The 20,306-nt window shown below is 44.7% G+C and overlaps 37 non-coding genes across 37 annotated transcripts; all 37 read right to left on the bottom strand.

Moving 5' to 3' along the window:
• Window positions 1-190: 190 nt before the first annotated feature.
• On the bottom strand, window positions 191-262 carry TRNAP-AGG (transfer RNA proline (anticodon AGG)). The gene has a single exon. It is a non-coding gene; the product is annotated as a tRNA-Pro (tRNA).
• A 250-nt stretch (window positions 263-512) lies between these two features.
• Window positions 513-584, bottom strand: TRNAP-AGG (transfer RNA proline (anticodon AGG)). The gene has a single exon. It is a non-coding gene; the product is annotated as a tRNA-Pro (tRNA).
• A 572-nt stretch (window positions 585-1,156) lies between these two features.
• On the bottom strand, window positions 1,157-1,228 carry TRNAP-AGG (transfer RNA proline (anticodon AGG)). Its single transcript has one exon. It is a non-coding gene; the product is annotated as a tRNA-Pro (tRNA).
• Window positions 1,229-1,477: 249 nt separating this feature from the next.
• On the bottom strand, window positions 1,478-1,549 carry TRNAP-AGG (transfer RNA proline (anticodon AGG)). The gene has a single exon. It is a non-coding gene; the product is annotated as a tRNA-Pro (tRNA).
• Window positions 1,550-2,766: 1,217 nt separating this feature from the next.
• On the bottom strand, window positions 2,767-2,838 carry TRNAP-AGG (transfer RNA proline (anticodon AGG)). The gene has a single exon. It is a non-coding gene; the product is annotated as a tRNA-Pro (tRNA).
• An 89-nt stretch (window positions 2,839-2,927) lies between these two features.
• On the bottom strand, window positions 2,928-2,999 carry TRNAR-ACG (transfer RNA arginine (anticodon ACG)). The gene has a single exon. It is a non-coding gene; the product is annotated as a tRNA-Arg (tRNA).
• A 250-nt stretch (window positions 3,000-3,249) lies between these two features.
• TRNAP-AGG (transfer RNA proline (anticodon AGG)) lies at window positions 3,250-3,321 on the bottom strand. The gene has a single exon. It is a non-coding gene; the product is annotated as a tRNA-Pro (tRNA).
• A 733-nt stretch (window positions 3,322-4,054) lies between these two features.
• Window positions 4,055-4,126, bottom strand: TRNAP-UGG (transfer RNA proline (anticodon UGG)). Its single transcript has one exon. It is a non-coding gene; the product is annotated as a tRNA-Pro (tRNA).
• Window positions 4,127-4,860: 734 nt separating this feature from the next.
• On the bottom strand, window positions 4,861-4,932 carry TRNAP-UGG (transfer RNA proline (anticodon UGG)). Its single transcript has one exon. It is a non-coding gene; the product is annotated as a tRNA-Pro (tRNA).
• A 573-nt stretch (window positions 4,933-5,505) lies between these two features.
• Window positions 5,506-5,577, bottom strand: TRNAR-ACG (transfer RNA arginine (anticodon ACG)). Its single transcript has one exon. It is a non-coding gene; the product is annotated as a tRNA-Arg (tRNA).
• A 249-nt stretch (window positions 5,578-5,826) lies between these two features.
• On the bottom strand, window positions 5,827-5,899 carry TRNAP-AGG (transfer RNA proline (anticodon AGG)). The gene has a single exon. It is a non-coding gene; the product is annotated as a tRNA-Pro (tRNA).
• Window positions 5,900-6,149: 250 nt separating this feature from the next.
• On the bottom strand, window positions 6,150-6,221 carry TRNAR-ACG (transfer RNA arginine (anticodon ACG)). The gene has a single exon. It is a non-coding gene; the product is annotated as a tRNA-Arg (tRNA).
• A 1,217-nt stretch (window positions 6,222-7,438) lies between these two features.
• On the bottom strand, window positions 7,439-7,510 carry TRNAR-ACG (transfer RNA arginine (anticodon ACG)). Its single transcript has one exon. It is a non-coding gene; the product is annotated as a tRNA-Arg (tRNA).
• Window positions 7,511-7,921: 411 nt separating this feature from the next.
• Window positions 7,922-7,993, bottom strand: TRNAP-AGG (transfer RNA proline (anticodon AGG)). The gene has a single exon. It is a non-coding gene; the product is annotated as a tRNA-Pro (tRNA).
• Window positions 7,994-8,726: 733 nt separating this feature from the next.
• On the bottom strand, window positions 8,727-8,798 carry TRNAP-AGG (transfer RNA proline (anticodon AGG)). Its single transcript has one exon. It is a non-coding gene; the product is annotated as a tRNA-Pro (tRNA).
• Window positions 8,799-9,047: 249 nt separating this feature from the next.
• TRNAP-AGG (transfer RNA proline (anticodon AGG)) lies at window positions 9,048-9,119 on the bottom strand. Its single transcript has one exon. It is a non-coding gene; the product is annotated as a tRNA-Pro (tRNA).
• A 1,539-nt stretch (window positions 9,120-10,658) lies between these two features.
• Window positions 10,659-10,730, bottom strand: TRNAR-ACG (transfer RNA arginine (anticodon ACG)). Its single transcript has one exon. It is a non-coding gene; the product is annotated as a tRNA-Arg (tRNA).
• A 411-nt stretch (window positions 10,731-11,141) lies between these two features.
• TRNAP-UGG (transfer RNA proline (anticodon UGG)) lies at window positions 11,142-11,213 on the bottom strand. Its single transcript has one exon. It is a non-coding gene; the product is annotated as a tRNA-Pro (tRNA).
• A 410-nt stretch (window positions 11,214-11,623) lies between these two features.
• On the bottom strand, window positions 11,624-11,695 carry TRNAP-UGG (transfer RNA proline (anticodon UGG)). Its single transcript has one exon. It is a non-coding gene; the product is annotated as a tRNA-Pro (tRNA).
• An 89-nt stretch (window positions 11,696-11,784) lies between these two features.
• Window positions 11,785-11,856, bottom strand: TRNAP-AGG (transfer RNA proline (anticodon AGG)). The gene has a single exon. It is a non-coding gene; the product is annotated as a tRNA-Pro (tRNA).
• A 572-nt stretch (window positions 11,857-12,428) lies between these two features.
• On the bottom strand, window positions 12,429-12,500 carry TRNAP-AGG (transfer RNA proline (anticodon AGG)). Its single transcript has one exon. It is a non-coding gene; the product is annotated as a tRNA-Pro (tRNA).
• An 89-nt stretch (window positions 12,501-12,589) lies between these two features.
• Window positions 12,590-12,661, bottom strand: TRNAR-ACG (transfer RNA arginine (anticodon ACG)). Its single transcript has one exon. It is a non-coding gene; the product is annotated as a tRNA-Arg (tRNA).
• Window positions 12,662-12,911: 250 nt separating this feature from the next.
• Window positions 12,912-12,983, bottom strand: TRNAP-UGG (transfer RNA proline (anticodon UGG)). The gene has a single exon. It is a non-coding gene; the product is annotated as a tRNA-Pro (tRNA).
• Window positions 12,984-13,233: 250 nt separating this feature from the next.
• Window positions 13,234-13,305, bottom strand: TRNAP-UGG (transfer RNA proline (anticodon UGG)). The gene has a single exon. It is a non-coding gene; the product is annotated as a tRNA-Pro (tRNA).
• Window positions 13,306-13,555: 250 nt separating this feature from the next.
• TRNAR-ACG (transfer RNA arginine (anticodon ACG)) lies at window positions 13,556-13,627 on the bottom strand. The gene has a single exon. It is a non-coding gene; the product is annotated as a tRNA-Arg (tRNA).
• A 250-nt stretch (window positions 13,628-13,877) lies between these two features.
• On the bottom strand, window positions 13,878-13,949 carry TRNAP-UGG (transfer RNA proline (anticodon UGG)). The gene has a single exon. It is a non-coding gene; the product is annotated as a tRNA-Pro (tRNA).
• Window positions 13,950-14,199: 250 nt separating this feature from the next.
• Window positions 14,200-14,271, bottom strand: TRNAP-UGG (transfer RNA proline (anticodon UGG)). Its single transcript has one exon. It is a non-coding gene; the product is annotated as a tRNA-Pro (tRNA).
• An 89-nt stretch (window positions 14,272-14,360) lies between these two features.
• Window positions 14,361-14,432, bottom strand: TRNAP-AGG (transfer RNA proline (anticodon AGG)). Its single transcript has one exon. It is a non-coding gene; the product is annotated as a tRNA-Pro (tRNA).
• Window positions 14,433-15,745: 1,313 nt separating this feature from the next.
• Window positions 15,746-15,817, bottom strand: TRNAR-ACG (transfer RNA arginine (anticodon ACG)). Its single transcript has one exon. It is a non-coding gene; the product is annotated as a tRNA-Arg (tRNA).
• A 572-nt stretch (window positions 15,818-16,389) lies between these two features.
• TRNAP-AGG (transfer RNA proline (anticodon AGG)) lies at window positions 16,390-16,461 on the bottom strand. The gene has a single exon. It is a non-coding gene; the product is annotated as a tRNA-Pro (tRNA).
• Window positions 16,462-16,550: 89 nt separating this feature from the next.
• TRNAR-ACG (transfer RNA arginine (anticodon ACG)) lies at window positions 16,551-16,622 on the bottom strand. The gene has a single exon. It is a non-coding gene; the product is annotated as a tRNA-Arg (tRNA).
• A 250-nt stretch (window positions 16,623-16,872) lies between these two features.
• On the bottom strand, window positions 16,873-16,944 carry TRNAP-UGG (transfer RNA proline (anticodon UGG)). Its single transcript has one exon. It is a non-coding gene; the product is annotated as a tRNA-Pro (tRNA).
• Window positions 16,945-18,159: 1,215 nt separating this feature from the next.
• Window positions 18,160-18,231, bottom strand: TRNAP-AGG (transfer RNA proline (anticodon AGG)). The gene has a single exon. It is a non-coding gene; the product is annotated as a tRNA-Pro (tRNA).
• An 89-nt stretch (window positions 18,232-18,320) lies between these two features.
• Window positions 18,321-18,392, bottom strand: TRNAP-UGG (transfer RNA proline (anticodon UGG)). The gene has a single exon. It is a non-coding gene; the product is annotated as a tRNA-Pro (tRNA).
• Window positions 18,393-18,642: 250 nt separating this feature from the next.
• On the bottom strand, window positions 18,643-18,714 carry TRNAR-ACG (transfer RNA arginine (anticodon ACG)). Its single transcript has one exon. It is a non-coding gene; the product is annotated as a tRNA-Arg (tRNA).
• A 571-nt stretch (window positions 18,715-19,285) lies between these two features.
• TRNAP-AGG (transfer RNA proline (anticodon AGG)) lies at window positions 19,286-19,357 on the bottom strand. Its single transcript has one exon. It is a non-coding gene; the product is annotated as a tRNA-Pro (tRNA).
• Window positions 19,358-19,445: 88 nt separating this feature from the next.
• Window positions 19,446-19,517, bottom strand: TRNAP-UGG (transfer RNA proline (anticodon UGG)). Its single transcript has one exon. It is a non-coding gene; the product is annotated as a tRNA-Pro (tRNA).
• Window positions 19,518-20,306: the final 789 nt, after the last annotated feature.

Genomic DNA, 20,306 nt, shown 5'->3' with positions numbered 1-20,306 from the left:
TAGTCACTAGGTTACTTTATCGAAATGTTGGGTTAGTCCGTGATTTAAACCCGGCACCACTCGCACCCAAAGCGAATATCATACCCCTAGACCAACGGACCATGAATGTTGGTGAAACATGGTCAACTCATAGTCCAATCCTGTAATTAGTTGCATTAAAATAGTCACTACATTACTTCATCGAAAAGTCGGGTCCGTCCGGGATTTGAACCCGGGACCACTCGCACCCTATGCGAGTATCATACCCCTAGACCAACGGACCGTGTATGTAACTGAAACATGGTCAACTAATAGTTCAACCAAGTAATCAGTTGTATTTAAAGAGTCACTACATTACTTCATCGAAAAGTCGGATCCGTCCGGGATTTGAACCCGGGACCACTCGCACCGTAAGCGAGTATCATACCCCTAGAACAACTGACCATGTATGTAACTGAAACATGGTCAACTCATAGACCAACCCTGTAGTCAGTTGCATTCAAATAGTCGCTAGATTACTTTATCGAAAAGTTGGGTCCGTCCGGGATTTGAACCCGGGACCACTCGCACCCTAAGCGAGTATCATACCCCTTGACCAACGGACTATGAATGCAACTGAAACATGGTCAACTCATAGTCCAACCCTGTAATCAGTAGCATTTAAAGAGTCACTAGATTATTTCTGCAAAAAGTTGGGACCGTCCGAAATTTGATCCCGGGACCACTCGCACCCTAAGCGAGTATCATACCCCTAGACCAACGGACCATGTATGTAACGGAAACATGGTCAACTCATAGTTTAACCCTGTAATCAGTTGCATTAAAATAGTCACTACATTACTTTATCGAAAAGTTGGGTCCATCCAGAATTTGAACCCGGGACCACTCGCACCCTAAGCGAGAATCATACCCCTAGATCAACGGACCATGTATGTAATTGAAACATGGTCAACTCATAGTCCAACCCTGTAATCAGTTGCATTAAAATTGTCACAACCTTACTTTATCGAAAAGTTTGGTCCGTCCAGGATTTGAACCCGGGACCACTCGCACCCTAAGCGAGTATCATACCCATTGACCAACGGACTATGAATGCAACTGAAACATGGTCAACTCATAGTCCAACCCTGTAATCAGTTGCATTTAAATAGTCTCTAGATTATTTCTGCAAAAAGTTGGGTCCGTCCGGGATTTGAACCCGGGACCGCTTGCACCCTAAGCGAGAATCATACCCCTAGACTAACGGACCAGGTACGTAACTGAAACATGGTCAACTCATAGTCCAACCCTGTAATCAGTTGCATTTAAATAGTCACTAAAATACTTCTGCAAAGTTCGGTTTCGTCCGGGATTTGAACCCGGGACCACTCGCACCTTATGCGAGTATCATACCCCTAGAACAACTGAACATGTATTTAACTGAAACATGGTCAACTCATAGACCAACCCTGTAATCAGTTGCATTCAAATAGTCACTAGATTACTTTATCAAAAAGTTGGGTCCGTCCGGGATTTGAACCCGGGACCACTCGCACCCTATGCGAGTATCATACCCCTAGACCAACGGACCGTGTATGTAACTGAAACATGGTCAACTCATAGTTCAACCCAGTAATCAGTTGAATTTAAAGAGTCACTACATTACTTCATTGAAGAGTCGGGTCCGTCCGGGATTTGAACCCGGGACCACTCGCACCGTAAGCGAGTATCATACCCGTAGACCAGCGGACCATGTATGCAAATGAAACATGGTCAAATCATAGACCAACCCTGTAATCCTTTGCATTAAAATAGTCACTAGATTACTTTATCGAAAAGTTGGGTCCGTCCGGGATTTGAACCCGGGACCGCGTGCACCCTAAGCGAGAATCATACCCCTAGACCAAAAGACCATGTCTGTATCAGAGACATGCTCAACTCATAGCCCTACCCTGTATATAGTTGCATTTAAATAGTCACTAAATTGCTTCTGCAAAAATTCGGGTCCGTGCGGGATTTGAACCCAAGACCACTCGCACCGTAAGCGAGTATCATACCCCGTTGACCAACTGACTATGAATGAAACTGAAACATGGTCAACTCATAGTCCAACCCTGTAATCAGTAGCATTTAAAGAGTCACTAGATTATTTCTGCAAAAAGTTGGGACCGTCCGAAATTTGATCCCGGGACCACTCGCACCCTAAGCGAGTATCATACCCCTAGACCAACGGACCATGTATGTAACGGAAACATGGTCAACTCATAGTTTAACCCTGTAATCAGTTGCATTAAAATAGTCACTACATTACTTTATCGAAAAGTTGGGTCCATCCAGAATTTGAACCCGGGACCACTCGCACCCAAAGCGAGAATCATACCCCTAGATCAACGGACCATGTATGTAATTGAAACATGGTCAACTCATAGTCCAACCCTGTAATCAGTTGCATTAAAATTGTCACAACCTTACTTTATCGAAAAGTTTGGTCCGTCCAGGATTTGAACCCGGGACCACTCGCACCCTAAGCGAGTATCATACCCCTTGACCAACGGACTATGAATGCAACTGAAACATGGTCAACTCATAGTCCAACCCTGTAATCAGTTGCATTTAAATAGTCTCTAGATTATTTCTGCAAAATGTTGGGTTCGTCCGTGATTTGAACCCGGCACCACTCGCACCCAAAGCGAATATCATACCCCTAGACCAACGGACCATGAATGTTGGTGAAACATGGTCAACTCATAGTCCAATCCTGTAATTAGTTGCATTAAAATAGTCACTACATTACTTCATCGAAAAGTCGGGTCCGTCCGGGATTTGAACCCGGGACCACTCGCACCCTATGCGAGTATCATACCCCTAGACCAACGGACCGTGTATGTAACTGAAACATGGTCAACTAATAGTTCAACCAAGTAATCAGTTGTATTTAAAGAGTCACTACATTACTTCATCGAAAAGTCGGATCCGTCCGGGATTTGAACCCGGGACCACTCGCACCGTAAGCGAGTATCATACCCCTAGACCAACGGACCAGGTACGTAACTGAAACATGGTCAACTCATAGTCCAACCCTGTAATCAGTTGCATTTAAATAGTCACTAGATTATTTCTGCAAAAAGTCGGGTCCGTCCGGGATTTGAACCCGGGACCACTCGCACCGTAAGCGAGTATCATACCCCTAGAACAGCTGACCATGTATGTAACTGAAACATGGTCAACTCATAGACCAACCCTGTAGTCAGTTGCATTCAAATAGTCGCTAGATTACTTTATCGAAAAGTTGGGTCCGTCCGGGATTTGAACCCGGGACCACTCGCACCCTATGCGAGTATCATACCCCTAGACCAACGGACCGTGTATGTAACTGAAACATGGTCAACTTATAGTTCAACCCAGTAATCAGTTGTATTTAAAGAGTCACTACATTACTTCATCGAAAAGTCGGGTCCGTCCGGGATTTGAACCCGGGACCACTCGCACCGTAAGCGAGTATCATACCCGTAGACAATCTGACCATGTATGTAACTGAAACATGGTCAACTCATAGACCAACCCTGTAATCAGTTGCATTAAAATAGTCACTAGGTTACTCTATCGAAATGTTGGGTCCGTCCGTGATTTGAACCCGGGACCACTCGCACCCAAAGCGAATATCATACCCCTAGACCAACGGACCATGTATGTTGGTGAAACATGGTCAACTCATAGTCCAATCCTGTAATTAGTTGCATTAAAATAGTCACTACATTACTTCATCGAAAAGTCGGGTCTGTCCGGGATTTGAACCCGGGACCACTCGCACCCTATGCGAGTATCATACCCCTAGACAGACGGACCGTGTATGTTACTGAAACATGGTCAACTCATAGTCCAACCCTGTAATCAGTTGCATTTAAATAGTCACTAGATTATTTCTGCAAAAAGTCGGGTCCGTCCGGGATTTGAACCCGGAACCACTCGCACCCTAAGCGAGTATCATACCCCTAGAACAACTGACCATGTACGTAACTGAAACATGGTCAACTCATAGACCAACCCTGTAATCAGTTGCATTAAAATAGTCACTAGATTACTTTATCGAAAAGTTGGGTCCGTCCGGGATTTGAACCCGGGACCACTCGCACCCAAAGCGAGTATCATACCCCTAGACCAACGGACCATGTATGTAACACAAACATGGTCACTCATAGTCTAACCCTGTAATCAGTTGCATTTAAATAGTCTCTAGATTATTTCTGCAAAAAGTTGGGTCCGTCCGGGATTTGAACTCGGGACCACTCGCACCCTAAGCGTGTATCATACCCCTAGACCAACTGACCATGTATGTAACTGAAACATGGTCAACTCATAGACCAACCCTGTAATAAGTTGCATTAAAATAGTCACTAGGTTACTTTATCGAAATGTTGGGTTCGTCCGTGATTTGAACCCGGCACCACTCGCACCCAAAGCGAATATCATGCCCCTAGACCAACGGACCATGAATGTTGGTGAAACATGGTCAACTCATAGTCCAATCCTGTAATTAGTTGCATTAAAATAGTCACTACATTACTTCATCGAAAAGTCGGGTCCGTCCGGGATTTGAACCCGGGACCACTCAGACACCCTATGCGAGTATCATACCCCTAGACCAACGGACCGTGTATGTAACTGAAACATGGTCAACTCATAGTTCAACCAAGTAATCAGTTGTATTTAAAGAGTCACTACATTACTTCATCGAAAAGTCGGATCCGTCCGGGATTTGAACCCGGAACCACTCGCACCCTAAGCGAGTATCATACCCCTAGAACAACTGACCATGTACGTAACTGAAACATGGTCAACTCATAGACCAACCCTGTAATCAGTTGCATTAAAATAGTCACTAGATTACTTTATCGAAAAGTTGGGTCCGTCCGGGATTTGAACCCGGGACCACTCGCACCCAAAGCGAGTATCATACCCCTAGACCAACGGACCATGTATGTAACTCAAACATGGTCACTCATAGTCTAACCCTGTAATCAGTTGCATTTAAATAGTCTCTAGATTATTTCTGCAAAAAGTTGGGTCCGTCCGGGATTTGAACTCGGGACCACTCGCACCCTAAGCGTGTATCATACCCCTAGACCAACTGACCATGTATGTAACTGAAACATGGTCAACTCATAGACCAACCCTGTAATAAGTTGCATTAAAATAGTCACTAGGTTACTTTATCGAAATGTTGGGTTCGTCCGTGATTTGAACCCGGCACCACTCGCACCCAAAGCGAATATCATGCCCCTAGACCAACGGACCATGAATGTTGGTGAAACATGGTCAACTCATAGTCCAATCCTGTAATTAGTTGCATTAAAATAGTCACTACATTACTTCATCGAAAAGTCGGGTCCGTCCGGGATTTGAACCCGGGACCACTCAGACACCCTATGCGAGTATCATACCCCTAGACCAACGGACCGTGTATGTAACTGAAACATGGTCAACTCATAGTTCAACCAAGTAATCAGTTGTATTTAAAGAGTCACTACATTACTTCATCGAAAAGTCGGATCCGTCCGGGATTTGAACCCGGGACCACTCGCACCGTAAGCGAGTATCATACCCCTAGACCAACGGACCATGTATGTAACTGACACATGGTCAACTCATAGTCCAACCCTGTAATCAGTTGCATTTAAATAGTCACTAGATTATTTCTGCAAAAAGTCGGGTCCGTCCGGCATTTGAACCCGGGACCACTCGCACCCTAAGCGAGTATCATACCCCTAGAACAACTGACCTTGTATGTAACTGAAACATGGTCAACTCATAGACCAACCCTGTAATCAGTTGCATTCAAATAGTCACTAGATTATTTCTGCAAAAAGTTGGCTCCGTCCGGGATTTGAACCCGGGACCACTCGCACCCTATGCGAGTATCATACCCCTAGACCAACGGACCGTGTATGTAACTGAAACATGGTCAACTTATAGTTCAACCCAGTAATCAGTTGTATTTAAAGAGTCACTACATTACTTCATCGAAAAGTCGGGTCCGTCCGGGATTTGAACCCAGGACCACTCGCACCGTAAGCGAGTATCATACCCGTAGACCAGCGGACCATGTATGCAAATGAAACATGGTCAAATCATAGACCAACCCTGTAATCCTTTGCATTAAAATAGTCACAAGATTACTTTATCGAAAAGTCGGATCCGTCCGGGATTTGAACCCGGGACCACTCGCACCGTAAGCGAGTATCATACCCCTAGACCAACGGACCAGGTACGTAACTGAAACATGGTCAACTCATAGTCCAACCCTGTAATCAGTTGCATTTAAATAGTCACTAGATTATTTCTGCAAAAAGTCGGGTCCGTCCGGGATTTGAACCCGGGACCACTCGCACCGTAAGCGAGTATCATACCCCTAGAACAACTGACCATGTATGTAACTGAAACATGGTCAAATCATAGACCAACCCTGTAATCCTTTGCATTAAAATAGTCACTAGATTACTTTATCGAAAAGTTGGGTCCGTCCGGGATTTGAACCCGGGACCGCTTGCACCCTAAGCGAGAATCATACCCCTAGACCAAAAGACCATGTCTGTATCAGAGACATGCTCAACTCATAGCCCTACCCTGTATATAGTTGCATTTAAATAGTCACTAAATTGCTTCTGCAAAAATTCGGGTCCGTGCGGGATTTGAACCCGGGACCACTCGCACCGTAAGCGACTATCATACCCCGTTGACCAACGGACTATGAATGAAACTGAAACATGGTCAACTCATAGTCCAACCCTGTAATCAGTAGCATTTAAAGAGTCACTAGATTATTTCTGCAAAAAGTTGGGACCGTCCGAAATTTGATCCCGGGACCACTCGCACCCAAAGCGAGAATCATACCCCTAGATCAACGGACCATGTATGTAATTGAAACATGGTCAACTCATAGTCCAACCCTGTAATCAGTTGCATTAAAATTGTCACAACCTTACTTTATCGAAAAGTTTGGTCCGTCCAGGATTTGAACCCGGGACCACTCGCACCCTAAGCGAGTATCATACCCCTTGACCAACGGACTATGAATGCAACTGAAACATGGTCAACTCATAGTCCAACCCTGTAATCAATTGCATTTAAATAGTCTCTAGATTATTTCTGCAAAAAGTTGGGTCCGTCCGGGATTTGAACTCGGGACCACTCGCACCCTAAGCGTGTATCATACCCCTAGACCAACTGACCATGTATGTAACTGAAACATGGTCAACTCATAGACCAACCCTGTAATAAGTTGCATTAAAATAGTCACTAGATTACTTTATCGAAAAGTTGGGTCCGTCCGGGATTGGAACCCGGGACCACTCGCACCCTATGCGAGTATCATACCCCTAGACCAACGGACCGTGTATGTATCTGAAACATGGTCAACTTATAGTTCAACCCAGTAATCAGTTGTATTTAAAGAGTCACTACATTACTTCATCGAAAAGTCGGATCCGTCCGGGATTTGAACCCGGGACCACTCGCACCGTAAGCGAGTATCATACCCCTAGACCAACGGACCAGGTACGTAACTGAAACATGGTCAACTCATAGTCCAACCCTGTAATCAGTTGCATTTAAATAGTCACTAGATTATTTCTGCAAAAAGTCGGGTCCGTCCGGGATTTGAACCCGGGACCACTCGCACCGTAAGCGAGTATCATACCCCTAGAACAACTGACCATGTATGTAACTGAAACATGGTCAACTCATAGACCAACCCTGTAGTCAGTTGCATTCAAATAGTCGCTAGATTACTTTATCGAAAAGTTGGGTCCGTCCGGGATTGGAACCCGGGACCACTCGCACCCTATGCGAGTATCATACCCCTAGACCAACGGACCGTGTATGTATCTGAAACATGGTCAACTTATAGTTCAACCCAGTAATCAGTTGTATTTAAAGAGTCACTACATTACTTCATCGAAAAGTCGGGTCCGTCCGGGATTTGAACCCGGGACCACTCGCACCCTAAGCGAGTATCATACCCCTTGACCAACGGACTATGAATGCAACTGAAACATGGTCAACTCATAGTCCAACCCTGTAATCAGTAGCATTTAAAGAGTCACTAGATTATTTCTGCAAAAAGTTGGGACCGTCCGAAATTTGATCCCGGGACCACTCGCACCCTAAGCGAGTATCATACCCCTAGACCAACGGACCATGTATGTAACGGAAACATGGTCAACTCATAGTTTAACCCTGTAATCAGTTGCATTAAAATAGTCACTACATTACTTTATCGAAAAGTTGGGTCCATCCAGAATTTGAACCCGGGACCACTCGCACCCAAAGCGAGAATCATACCCCTAGATCAACGGACCATGTATGTAATTGAAACATGGTCAACTCATAGTCCAACCCTGTAATCAGTTGCATTAAAATTGTCACAACCTTACTTTATCGAAAAGTTTGGTCCGTCCAGGATTTGAACCCGGGACCACTCGCACCCTAAGCGAGTATCATACCCATTGACCAACGGACTATGAATGCAACTGAAACATGGTCAACTCATAGTCCAACCCTGTAATCAGTTGCATTTAAATAGTCTCTAGATTATTTCTGCAAAAAGTTGGGTCCGTCCGGGATTTGAACTCGGGACCACTCGCACCCTAAGCGTGTATCATACCCCTAGACCAACTGACCATGTATGTAACGGAAACATGGTCAAATCATAGACCAACCCTGTAATCCTTTGCATTAAAATAGTCACAAGATTACTTTATCGAAAAGTTGGGTCCGTCCGGGATTTGAACCCGGGACCGCTTGCACCCTAAGCGAGAATCATACCCCTAGACCAACGGACCAGGTACGTAACTGAAACATGGTCAACTCATAGTCCAACCCTGTAATCAGTTGCATTTAAATAGTCACTAAAATACTCCTGCAAAGTTCGGTTTCGTCCGGGATTTGAACCCGGGACCACTCGCACCTTATGCGAGTATCATACCCCTAGAACAACTGAACATGTATTTAACTGAAACATGGTCAACTCATAGACCAACCCTGTAATCAGTTGCATTCAAATAGTCACTAGATTACTTTATCAAAAAGTTGGGTCCGTCCGGGATTTGAACCCGGGACCACTCGCACCCTATGCGAGTATCATACCCCTAGACCAACGGACCGTGTATGTAACTGAAACATGGTCAACTCATAGTTCAACCCAGTAATCAGTTGAATTTAAAGAGTCACTACCTTACTTCATTGAAAAGTCGGGTCCGTCCGGGATTTGAACCCGGGACCACTCGCACCGTAAGCGAGTATCATACCCGTAGACCAGCGGACCATGTATGCAAATGAAACATGGTCAAATCATAGACCAACCCTGTAATCCTTTGCATTAAAATAGTCACTAGATTACTTTATCGAAAAGTTGGGTCCGTCCGGGATTTGAACCCGGGACCGCGTGCACCCTAAGCGAGAATCATACCCCTAGACCAAAAGACCATGTCTGTATCAGAGACATGCTCAACTCATAGCCCTACCCTGTATATAGTTGCATTTAAATAGTCACTAAATTGCTTCTGCAAAAATTCGGGTCCGTGCGGGATTTGAACCCGGGACCACTCGCACCGTAAGCGAGTATCATACCCCGTTGACCAACTGACTATAAATGAAACTGAAACATGGTCAACTCATAGTCCAACCCTGTAATCAGTAGCATTTAAAGAGTCACTAGATTATTTCTGCAAAAAGTTGGGACCGTCCGAAATTTGATCCCGGGACCACTCGCACCCTAAGCGAGTATCATACCCCTAGACCAACGGACCATGTATGTAACGGAAACATGGTCAACTCATAGTTTAACCCTGTAATCAGTTGCATTAAAATAGTCACTACATTACTTTATCGAAAAGTTTGGTCCATCCAGAATTTGAACCCGGGACCACTCGCACCCAAAGCGAGAATCATACCCCTAGATCAACGGACCATGTATGTAATTGAAACATGGTCAACTCATAGTCCAACCCTGTAATCAGTTGCATTAAAATTGTCACAACCTTACTTTATCGAAAAGTTTGGTCCGTCCAGGATTTGAACCCGGGACCACTCGCACCCTAAGCGAGTATCATACCCCTTGACCAACGGACTATGAATGCAACTGAAACATGGTCAACTCATAGTCCAACCCTGTAATCAGTTGCATTTAAATAGTCTCTAGATTATTTCTGCAAAAAGTTGGGTCCGTCCGGGATTTGAACTCGGGACCACTCGCACCCTAAGCGTGTATCATACCCCTAGACCAACTGACCATGTATGTAACTGAAACATGGTCAACTCATAGACCAACCCTGTAATAAGTTGCATTAAAATAGTCACTAGGTTACTTTATCGAAATGTTGGGTTCGTCCGTGATTTGAACCCGGCACCACTCGCACCCAAAGCGAATATCATACCCCTAGACCAACGGACCATGAATGTTGGTGAAACATGGTCAACTCATAGTCCAATCCTGTAATTAGTTGCATTAAAATAGTCACTACATTACTTCATCGAAAAGTCGGGTCCGTCCAGGATTTGAACCCGGGACCACTCGCACCCTATGCGAGTATCATACCCCTAGACCAACGGACCGTGTATGTAACTGAAACATGGTCAACTAATAGTTCAACCAAGTAATCAGTTGTATTTAAAGAGTCACTACATTACTTCATCGAAAAGTCGGATCCGTCCGGGATTTGAACCCGGGACCACTCGCACCGTAAGCGAGTATCATACCCCTAGACCAACGGACCAGGTACGTAACTGAAACATGGTCAACTCATAGTCCAACCCTGTAATCAGTTGCATTTAAATAGTCACTAGATTATTTCTGCAAAAAGTCGGGTCCGTCCGGGATTTGAACCCGGGACCACTCGCACCGTAAGCGAGTATCATACCCCTAGAACAACTGACCATGTATGTAACTGAAACATGGTCAACTTATAGTTCAACCCAGTAATCAGTTGTATTTAAAGAGTCACTACATTACTTCATCGAAAAGTCGGGTCCGTCCGGGATTTGAACCCGGGACCACTCGCACCGTAAGCGAGTATCATACCCGTAGACAAGCGGACCATGTATGCAAACGAAACATGGTCAAATCATAGACCAACCCTGTAATCCTTTGCATTAAAATAGTCACTAGATTACTTTATCGAAAAGTTGGGTCCGTCCGGGATTTGAACCCGGGACCACTCGCACCCAAAGCGAGAATCATACCCCTAGATCAACGAACCATGTATGTAATTGAAACATGGTCAACTCATAGTCCAACCCTGTAATCAGTTGCATTAAAATTGTCACAACCTTACTTTATCGAAAAGTTTGGTCCGTCCAGGATTTGAACCCAGGACCACTCGCACCCTAAGCGAGTATCATACCCCTTGACCAACGGACTATGAATGCAACTGAAACATGGTCAACTCATAGTCCAACCCTGTAATCAGTTTCATTTAAATAGTCACTAGATTATTTCTGCAAAAAGTCGGGTCCGTCCAGGATTTGAACCCGGGACCACTCGCACCCTAAGCGAGTATCATACCCCTAGAACAACTGACCATGTACGTAACTGATACATGGTCAACTCATAGACCAACCCTGTAATCAGTTGCATTAAAAAGTCACTAGATTACTTTATCGAAAAGTTGGGTCCGTCCGGGATTTGAACCCGGGACCACTCGCACCCAAAGCGAGTATCATACCCCTAGACCAACGGACCATGTATGTAACTCAAACATGGTCAACTCATAGTCCAACCCTGTAATCAGTTGCATTTAAATAGTCTCTAGATTATTTCTGCAAAAAGTTGGGTCCGTCCGGGATTTGAACCCGGGACCACTCGCACCCTAAGCGAGTATCATACCCCTTGACCAACGGACTATGAATGCAACTGAAACATGGTCAACTCATAGTCCAACCCTGTAATCAGTTGCATTTAAATAGTCACTAGACTAATTCTGCAAAAGGTTGGGTCCGTCCGGGATTTGAACCCGGGACCACTCGCACCCTAAGCGAGTATCATACCCCTAGAACAACTGACCATGTAGGTAACTAAAACATGGTCAACTCATAGTTCAACCCAGTAATCAGTTGCATTTAAATAGTCTCTAGATTATTTCTGCAAAAAGTTGGGTCCGTCCGGGATTTGAACTCGGGACCACTCGCACCCTAAGCGAGTATCATACCCCTAGACCAACTGACCATGTATGTAACTGAAACATGGTCAACTCATAGACCAACCCTGTAATCAGTTGCATTAAGATAGCCACTAGGTTACTTTATCGAAATGATGGGTCCGTCCGTGATTTGAACCCGGGACCACTCGCACCCAAAGCGAGTATCATACCCCTAGACCAACGGACCATGTATGTAGGCGAAACATGGTCAACTCATAGTCCAATCCTGTAATTAGTTGCATTAAAATAGTCACTACATTACTTCATCGAAAAGTCGGGTCCGTCCGGGATTTGAACCCGGGACCACTCGCACCCTATACGAGTATCATACCCCTAGACCAACGGACCGTGTATGTAACTGAAACATGGTCAACTCATAGTTCAACCCAGTAATCAGTTGTATTTAAAGAGTCACTACATTACTTCATCGAAAAGTCGGGTCCGTCCGGGATTTGAACCCGGGACCACTCGCACCGTAAGCGAGTATCATACCCCTAGACCAACGGACCATGTATGTGTCTGACACATGGTCAACTCATAGTCCAACCCTGTAATCAGTTGCATTTAAATAGTCACTAGATTATTTCTGCAAAAAGTCGGGTCCGTCCGGGAAATGAACCCGGGACCACTCGCACCCTAAGCGGGTATCATACCCCTAGAACAACTGACCATGTATGTAACTGAAACATGGTCAACTCATAGACCAACCCTGTAATCAGTTGCATTAAAATAGTCACTAGATTACTTTATCGAAAAGTTGGGTCCGTCCGGGATTTGAACCCGGGACCACTCGCACCCAAAGCGAGTATCATACCCCTAGACCAACGGACCACGTATGTAATTCAAACATGGTCAACTCATAGTCCAACCCTGTAATCAGTTGCATTTATATAGTCTCTAGATTATTTCTGCAAAAAGTTGGGTCCGTCCGGGATTTGAACTCGGGACCACTCGCACCCTAAGCGAGTATCATACCCCTAGACCAACTGACCATGTACGTAACTGAAACATGGTCTACTCATAGACAAACCCTGTAATCAGTTGCATTAAAATAGTCACTAGGCTACTTTATCGAAATGTTGGGTCCGTCCGGGATTTGAACCCGGGACCACTCGCACCCAAAGCGAGTATCATACCTCTAGACCAACGGACCATGTATGCAGGTGAAACATGGTCAACTCATAGTCCAATCCTGTAATTAGTTGCATTAAAATAGTCACTACATTACTTCATCGAAAAGTCGGGTCCGTCCGGGATTTGAACCCAGGACCACTCGCACCCTATGCAAGTATCATACCCCTAGACCAACGGACCGTGTATGTAACTGAAACATGGTCAACTCATAGTTCAACCCAGTAATCAGTTGTATTTAAAGAGTCACTACATTACTTCATCGAAAAGTCGGGTCCGTCCGGGATTTGAACCCGGGACCACTCGCACCGTAAGCGAGTATCATACCCCTAGACCAACGGACCACGTATGTGTCTGACACATGGTCAACTCATAGTCCAACCCTGTAATCAGTTGCATTTAAATAGTCACTAGATTATTTCTGCAAAAAGTCGGGTCCGTCCGGGAATTGAACCCGGGACCACTCGCACCCTAAGCGGGTATCATACCCCTAGAACAACTGACCATGTATGTAACTGAAACATGGTCAACTCATAGACCAACCCTGTAATCAGTTGCATTAAAATAGTCACTAGATTACTTTATCGAAAAGTTGGGTCCGTCCGGGATTTGAACCCGGGACCACTCGCACCCAAAGCGAGTATCATACCCCTAGACCAACGGACCACGTATGTAATTCAAACATGGTCAACTCATAGTCCAACCCTGTAATCAGTTGCATTTATATAGTCTCTAGATTATTTCTGCAAAAAGTTGGGTCCGTCCGGGATTTGAACTCGGGACCACTCGCACCCTAAGCGAGTATCATACCCCTAGACCAACTGACCATGTACGTAACTGAAACATGGTCTACTCATAGACAAACCCTGTAATCAGTTGCATTAAAATAGTCACTAGGCTACTTTATCGAAATGTTGGGTCCGTCCGGGATTTGAACCCGGGACCACTCGCACCCAAAGCGAGTATCATACCTCTAGACCAACGGACCATGTATGCAGGTGAAACATGGTCAACTCATAGTCCAATCCTGTAATTAGTTGCATTAAAATAGTCACTACATTACTTCATCGAAAAGTCGGGTCCGTCCGGGATTTGAACCCAGGACCACTCGCACCCTATGCGAGTATCATACCCCTAGACCAACGGACCGTGTATGTAACTGAAACATGGTCAACTCATAGTTCAACCCAGTAATCAGTTGTATCAAGAGCCTATAGTTTAAAAAGAGTCTGCCTCTCTGCGGTTAGTGCGCGCCATGAAAACTAACAACATCACCCTTAGTGCCTACCCCCCTTGAGCTGAGGGCCATAGCACATTGAAAAATGCGTTATTCGGCCGCGAAAAGTAGTTCTGCTAGTATACTTAGATTTTTGGTCTTTGGAAGTTATAGTGTTTGGAAAGTCAAAATTCAAAAAATTTTGCTAAGCCTCGGTATTCCAAGCTAAAATTGCTTATGGTTCGTGGCCGTTGTGAAACTGAAAGTAGGTGTGCGCGGCGCGCATTCATAACAAGCGCGTCGCTTACGCGAAGCCTGGCCTTTTCATAGGGATGGGTACCGGCTAAGGGGTTGCTCAAGTTTAGGCCGTTGTGAAAAGAAGGTGTGCCGTCGCGGATTTTCCAGCTGTCGCAAAACTTAAGCTAAGGATTACTTTACCGGGAAAGGAGAGAGTTATTCGCCGGAGTGATAGGAGATGCCGGCTTGTGAAAAAGTAGACAGGTGTGCTGGGAGTGTATGAGATAGGGGTGCTAGTATAGGAAGAGGTTGTGAAAGAAAAGACAGGTGTGATGGGATAGTACAAGAACGACTTGAAGCGTAAAATAAGCGAGAAATATTAGTTTTTGGTTCCTTTACTTTGAAAAATGAGTTTGAACGATTTAAATTTGGCGTTTGAGTGTGCCTTTTCCTAAGCCTTGGCACGCCGCCTTGAGTCGACGGGGAAACGAGTCCCTCCCGTGCCGGTTGTGAAAAGAAGGTGTGCCGGCGCGGCTGCGGATTTCCAGCTACCGCAGCCTACAGCAAAACTTACGCTAAACTTCGGTCTTTCTAGGAATATGATGTTTTTTTTAGGATTTTAGTAAAATAAATTCGTTCCTTCATGTTTTTGTTGATTTCATTAAAATAAGTGTGTACCGGCTGTGGCCTAGGATTCGAAACTAAGCGCTTCATCCTACAGCCGCTTCCAAAGACCCAAATAATAAAGCAGACGATTTTTCTTGAGCTTGACAAAGATTCTACAGGCGTCGCTGATGTCGAGGTACTACTTTTCCAAAAAAAATCAATATCTGTTTCCCCTTATTTGATTGGCTAGCTTATATAGGGGGTAAGGGGGTAGATAGCGAAGATGCTAGTTTTCAAGAAACCTATGGTAGAAGGTACGAAAAAGCGTTTGAGACAGACTCTTTTTAAACTATAGGCTCTTGGTTGTATTTAAAGAGTCACTACATTACTTCATCGAAAAGTCGGGTCCGTCCGGGATTTGAACCCGGGACCACTCGCACCGTAAGCGAGTATCATACCCCTAGACCAGCGGACCATATATGTAAATGAAACATGGTCAAATCATAGACCAACCCTGTAATCCTTTGCATTAAAATAGTCACTAGATTACTTTATCGAAAAGTTGAATCCGTCCGGGATTTGAACCCGGGACCGCTTGCACCCAAAGCGAGAATCATACCCCTAGACCAACAGACCATGTACGTAACTGAAACATGGTCAACTCATAGTCCAACCCTGTAATCAGTTGCATTTAAATTGTCACTAAAATACTTCTGCAAAGTTCGGTTTCGTCCGGGATTTGAACCCGGGACCACTCGCACCTTATGCGAGTATTATACCCCTAGACCAAAAGACCATGTCTGTATCAGAGACATGCTCAACTCATAGCCCTACCCTGTATATAGTTGCATTTAAATAGTCACTAAAATGCTTCTGCAAAAATTACGGTCCGTTTGGGATTTGAACCCGGGACCACTCGCACCCAAAGCGAGTACCATACCCCCTTGACCAACGGACTATGAATGAAACTGAAACATGGTCAACTCATAGTCCAACCCTGTAATCAGCAGCATTTAAAGAGTCACTAGATTATTTCTGCAAAAAGTCGGGTCCGTCCGGGATTTGAACCCGGGACCACTCGCACCCTATGCGAGTATCATACCCCTAGACCAACGGACCGTGTATGTAACTGAAACATGGTCAACTCATAGTTCAACCCAGTAATCAGTTGTATTTAAAGAGTCACTACATTATTTCATCGAAAAGTCGGGTCCGTCCAGGATTTGAACCCGGGACCACTCGCACCGTAAGCGAGTATCATACCCCTAGACCAACGGACCATGTATGTAACTGACACATGGTCAACTCATAGTCCAACCCTGTAATCAGTTGCATTTAAATAGTCACTAGATTATTTCTGCAAAAAGTCGAGTCCGTCCGGGAATTGAACCCGGGACCACTCGCACCCTAAGCGATTATCATACCCCTAGATCAACTGACCATGTATGTAACTGAAACATGGTCAACTCATAGACCAACCCTGTAATCAGTTGCATTAAAATAGTCACTAGATTTCTTTATCGAAAAGTTGGGTCCGTCCGGGATTTGAACCCGGGACCACTCGCACCCAAAGCGAGTATCATACCCCTAGACCAACGGACCATGTATGTAACTGAAACATGGTCAACTCATAGTCCAACCCTGTAATCAGTTGCATTTAAATAGTCACTAGATTATTTCTGCAAAAAGTCGGGTCCGTCCGGGAATTGAACCCGGGACCACTCGCACCCTAAGCGAGTATCATACCCCTAGAACAACTGACCATGTATGTAAATGAAACATGGTCAACTCATAGACCAACCCTGTAATAAGTTGCATTAAAATAGTCACTAGATTACTTTATCGAAAACTTGCGTCCGTCCGGGATTTGAACCCAGGACCACTCGCACCCAAAGCGAGTATCATACCCCTAGACCAACAGACCATGTACGTAACTGAAACATGGTCAACTCATAGTCCAACCCTGTATATAGTTGCATTTAAATAGTCACTAAAATGCTTCTGCAAAAATTCGGGTCCGTTTGGGATTTGAACCCGGGACCACTCGCACCCAAAGCGAGTACCATACCCCCTTGACCAACGGACTATGAATGAAACTGAAACATGGTCAACTCATAGTCCAACCCTGTAATCAGCAGCATTTAAAGAGTCACTAGATTATTTCTGCAAAAAGTCGGGTCCGTCCGGGATTTGAACCCGGGACCACTCGCACCCTATGCGAGTATCATACCCCTAGACCAACGCACCATGTATGTAACTGAAACATGGTCAACTCATAGTTCAACCCAGTAATTAGTTTTATTTAAAGAGTCACTACATTACTTCATCGAAAAGTCGCGTCCGTCCGGGATTTGAACCCGGCACCACTCGCACCGTAAGAGAGTATCATACCCCTAGACCAACGGACCATGTATGTAACTGAAACCTGGTCAACTTATAGTCCAACACTTTAATCAGTTGCATTTAAATAGTCACTAGAATATTTCTGCAAAAAGTTGGGTCCGTCCGGGATTGAACCCGGGACCACTCGCCCCCTAAGCGAGTATCATACCCCTAGAACAACTGACCATGTATGTAACTGAAACATAATCAACTAATAGACCAACCCTGTAATCAGTTGCATTAAAATAGTCACTAGATTACTTTATCAAAATGTTGGGTCGGTCCGGCATTTGAACCCGGGACCACTCGCACCCTAAGCGAGTATCATACCTCTAGACGAACTGACCATGTATGTAACCAAACATGGTCAACTCATAGTCCAACCCTGTAATCAGTTGCATTTAAATAGTCACTAGATTATTTCTGCAAAAAATTGGGTCCGTCCGGGATTTGAACCCGGGACCACTCGCACCCTAAGCGAGTATCATACCCCTAGACCAACTGACCATGTATGTAACTGAAACATAATCAACTCATAGACCAACCCTGTAATCAGTTGCATTAAAATAGTCACTAGATTACTTTATCGAAAAGTTGGGTCCGTCCGGGATTTGAACCCGGGACCACTCGCACCCAAAGCGAGTATCATACCCCTAGACTAACGGACCGTGTATGTAACTGAAACATGGTCAACTCATAGTTCAACCCAGTAATCAGTTGTATTTAAAGAGTCACTACATTACTTCATCGAAAAGTCAGGTCCGTCCAGGATTTGAACCCGGGACCACTCGCACCCTATGCGAGTATCATACTCCTAGACCAACGGACCGTGTATGTAACTGAAACATGGTCAACTCATAGTTCAACCCAGTAATCAGTTTTATTTAAAGAGTCACTACATTACTTCATCGAAAAGTCGGGTCCGTCCGGGATTTGAACCCGGGACCACTCGCACCGTAAGCGAGTATCATACCCCTAGACCAACGGACCAATTATGTAACTGAAACCTGGTCAACTCATAGTCCAACCCTGTAATCAGTTGCATTTAAATAGTCACTAGATTATTTCTGCAAAAATTTGGGTACGTCCGGGATTTGAACCCGGGACCACTCGCACCCTATGCGAGAATCATACTCCTAGACCAACGGACCGTGTATTTAACTGAAACATGGTCAACTCATAGTTCAACCCAGTAATCAGTTGTATTTAAAGAGTCACTACATTACTTCATCGAAAAGTCAGGTCCGTCCAGGATTTGAACCCGGGACCAATCGCACCGTAAGCGAGTATCATACCCCTAAACCAACGGACCATGTTTGTAACTGAAACATGGTCAACTCATAGTTCAACCCAGTAATCAGTTTTATTTAAAGAGTCACTACATTACTTCATCAAAAAGTTGGGTCCGTCCTGGATAGAACCCGGGACCACTCGCACCCTAAGCGAGTATCATACCCCTAGAACAACTGACCATGTATGTAACTGAAACATAATCAACTCATAGATAAACCCTGTAATCAGTTGCATTAAAATAGTCACTAGATTACTTTATCAAAATGTTGGGTCGGTCCGGGATTTGAACCCGGGACCACTCGCACCCTAAGCGAGTATCATACCCCTAGACCAACTGACCATGTATGTAACCAAACATGGTCAACTCAGAGTCCAACCCTGTAATCAGTTGCATTTAAATAGTCACTAGATTATTTCTGCAAAAAGTTGGGTCCGTCCGGGATTCGAACCCGGGACCACTCGCTCCCAAAGCGAGTATCATACCCCTAGACCAACGGACCATGTATGTAACTGAAACATAATCAACTCATAGACCAACCCTGTAATCAGTTGCATTAAAATAGTCACTAGATTACTTTATCGAAAAGTTGGGTCCGTCCGGGATTTGAACCCGGGACCACTCGCACCCAAAGCGAGTATTATACCCCTAGACCAACGTACCTTATATGTAACTGAAACATGGTCAACTCATAGTCCAACCCTGTAATCAGTTGAATTAAAATAGTCACTAGATTACTTTATCGAAAAGTTGGGTCTGTCCGGGATTTGAACCCGGAACCACTCGCACCAACTGACCATATATATAACCAAACATGGTCAACTCATAGTCCAACCCTGTAATCAGTTGCATTTAAATAGTCACTAGATTATTTCTGCAAAAAGTTGGGTCCGTCCGGGATTTGAACACGGGACCACTCGCACCCTAAGCGAGTATCATACCCCTAGACCAGCGGACCATATATGCGACTGAAACATGGTCAACTCATAGTCCAACCCAGTAATCAGTTGTATTTAAATAGTCACTAAAATATTTCTGGAAAAAGTTGGGTCCGTCCGGGATTTGAACCCGAGACCGCTTGCACCCAAAGCGAGAATCATACCCCTAGACCAACGGACCATGTACGTAACTGAAACATGGTCAACTCATAGACCAACCCTGTAATCAGTTGCATTAAAATAGTCACTAGATTACATTATCGAAAAGTTGGGTCGGTCCGGGATTTGAACCTGGGACCATTCGCACCCTAAGCGAGTATCATACCCCTAGACCAACTGCCCATGTAAGTAAC

This window comes from Phalangium opilio, unplaced genomic scaffold (assembly GCF_054372755.1).
Source record: "Phalangium opilio isolate 3A_F unplaced genomic scaffold, DU_Popi_V2 ptg000032l_1, whole genome shotgun sequence".
Classification (NCBI taxonomy): domain Eukaryota; kingdom Metazoa; phylum Arthropoda; class Arachnida; order Opiliones; family Phalangiidae; genus Phalangium; species Phalangium opilio.
This window is presented reverse-complemented; position numbering and strand designations above follow the sequence as displayed.